Genomic DNA, 2,918 nt, shown 5'->3' with positions numbered 1-2,918 from the left:
GGCGGGGGAGCGGGAGGGGCTTATCGGGAGGGGGGAAAGCCCCGCTCCCGGCGGCACGGGGGCGGGAGGGCGGCGGCGCCTCCCGGGAGGGGGGCAGAGCGCGCCCCGCCGCCGGGAGCCGGAGCGGGAACCGGAGCCGGCCCCTCCCGCAGCCGGGGCGGGGCGGGGGAGCCGCCGCCGGGGGCCGTGCCGCGCCTCCGGGGTAGGGCGGCAGCGGCGGGCGCAAGGGGTCTCCGTGAGCGCTGCTGGCCCCGGAGCTGGCTACCCCCTCGGCACCCCGGGCGGTGTGAGCGCCCGAACGGCGGGGAACCCCGGAAAATGTCACTTGAAGGTGCAGGAATAACAAGGGGGAGGAGGATCGAAATATTGCGGCCTCGGGTTTTGGGGGGGGGGGGGGGCGAGCGGATTAAGGAGCAAAAAGCCTTACAGCACTACAGCACTTGAGGTGTGCCATCGCCCGCCGGTACTGGCAGGGGTAGCTCCGTGGGTGGCGGGCGGGGGTGAGCCTGGGGGGTACCAGTTCCATTGGAGCTGAGCTGGGAGCACCGGGCCTCGGCTGCGGCGGAGGGGCAGCAGCCTCGGCTTCTGCAGGAGTCCGGGCTCGGTGGGAGACACTGCGGAAAATTGGTAACAAAATTTCCCGGGATTCCTGCATGCAGGGAGGCGAGGCGCTGCCAGTCAGCTGCAAAAGAAACATGCCTTTGCCTGGCCGACGAGCAGCCCTGCTTCTAAGTGTCACCTGCCGGTGTGCTCACGTTGGTACCTACCAACCGGAGAATAAAAAATACAACCTGTCATATGAAGGGTGCACCAGCTTCCAGGCCGAGCAGTTATTCTGAGCCTGGCAAGCTTTTCCTTGCACATCAATTAACTTTTTTTCCTTCTGACCCAGATCTTGCAGATTAGGTTTCCATTATTTCCTTACAGAAGTACACAGGTGTGCAGGAAGGCACCTTCACAGAGCAGGTAAGGTTAGTGGTCTGTGACTGATCCCGGTGGGGAGGACAAGAGCTTACATGAGCTGTCTGTGCTCTAGAGGTCAAGTCAAGGTAGATAGGTCAAAACCTGTAGCAAGTGACATCTGTCTGATGGGAAGTTGTCACATTTTATAAGTTATAATTTATCTACAGTGACCGGCCAAACTGTTTGCCTGGAACAGTTTCCAAATTTCTTCCTATTAGATACGAGATATAGATCTAGGATCATACTTTACCTGTAGCTGGGGCCTTAGTTTTCCAAGAAAATCAGCTGCTGTAATTCCAAATACTCTTGAAGCAGCTGTCACAAGAAGTTTTGAGTCACATGGCCCAGTTTCTTTGCCTGCAGATACTGACATTTTGGAGAGACTTTAAAGCAGTTTCTTGTGTTGGTGGAAATCTCCTGAAATTATGTGCTTTTCAGTATCTTGCATCCCCGTAGCTAAATGTCCTGCCTACCTTAGTGCACAGCTTTCAAGCTTCTAAATTACATTTCTGTGTAGAAACCAGAGGAATGGAGAAAGTGTGGCCAATTTCTGAGGCCACAAGTTTGGATAAATCCTGATCCCAGCCGTCTCAGCTGGAGAATTTCCATTTGTTTTGGCAGGAGCAGATTTCTCCTCTAGTTCTTTAGGTTTCCAAAACAAAACAAAAAATTGATCCCTTCTACTTCCATGCTCACAGGCTCATAAACATGCTTGCCTGCAGCAACAGGGGGTCAGACCTTCAAGGAAATCTTTTCAAGTCTCCTTGTTGCTATAAAGCAGTGAAAACCCCATGGATGCGAAATAGGGGCCTGCTTCTCACGTCCAGAGTAGGTGTGGAGTGTCAGACTAAATGGTCCAGTTTGAGCTAAGAAAGCAGCTCCTTACCATGCCTCAGAGGAGCTGGAGGAGTAACCACTGAAATGCTGTGGCTGGATACAAAAGTGTAATGTCTCAAACATCAGTTTTGCAAAATTTAAGCTTCATGGTTTGTAAGGTCAAATCTTGGTGACGTCTAGTCAGCCTTTATGCTCTGCAAGGGTAGTGTCATGTGTAGGTGAGACCTTCTCAGGGTGATACCGTAAAAATATGTGCAGAAATCAAGTAATTCATGGCAGTTTCAGTAGTCATGGAGATCTGCTGTAATGTTCTGAGGTTGAAAAAAAGTCTTCCACTCCATGTGGCGAGTACCTGCTGGCTCGTGCAGAGGTGTCTGCCTCTCAGGCTTTTCTTGTTCAGATCTATTTAATGAAGTTGCGATAAGCCCTCCATGGCTACAAAACACCATTACTGAATCGCATATCCAAATGAAAGGCCTCTTGTTAAGATTGCTGAGGACAGATTTGTAGCTATGTGGCAAAACTTAGTGAACTGAAGACCTCCATCAGCTAACAAAGAGCAGGAGGGTTGTGAGTAGTAGCAGGAGGACAGAACCGGGGTCCTAGGTAATCACAGCAAGGTGAAATTTCCTCTCTGAAGTCGTATGATGTCTCTAAGCTGACTTGGTAAAGACAAACTGGGCATCATTAAGGGTGTGTCTGGTCAGCACCAAAAAAACCCTGTGGCATCAGTAAGGGAGTAGCGCAGATAGTTAGTGGCCCTCACCTAGGCGATTCAGGGATTCCTGTAGCTCTGAGCTAGCCATGAGCCAGGTTTGTCATGAGGATCCCGCCATGTGAGGGTGAGGGATCTCCACCAGCTTCTCCTCAGAGGCCCTCCCGTTCCCTGTCCCATGGAGGCAAGGTTGTTCTGCTTGGGTCTGCAGGTCCTTACTGCACATCATCAGCCAGGACTTGTCCTAGAGATGCATCTTTCTGACAAGGGCAATTAGTCCACACCAACCAGTACTGCAAATTCCCTTTCCACAGTCCAGTCCTTTGCAGAAGCCTTGTTTTTCATAACTCAAAAATAAGCATTATTTTTCTTTCTTTATATATTGCATAGAGTAGTTGTGACC

The sequence above is a fragment of the Falco peregrinus genome, chromosome 7, assembly GCF_023634155.1.
Source record: "Falco peregrinus isolate bFalPer1 chromosome 7, bFalPer1.pri, whole genome shotgun sequence".
NCBI lineage: Eukaryota > Metazoa > Chordata > Aves > Falconiformes > Falconidae > Falco > Falco peregrinus.
Note: the sequence above shows the minus strand (reverse complement) of the source record.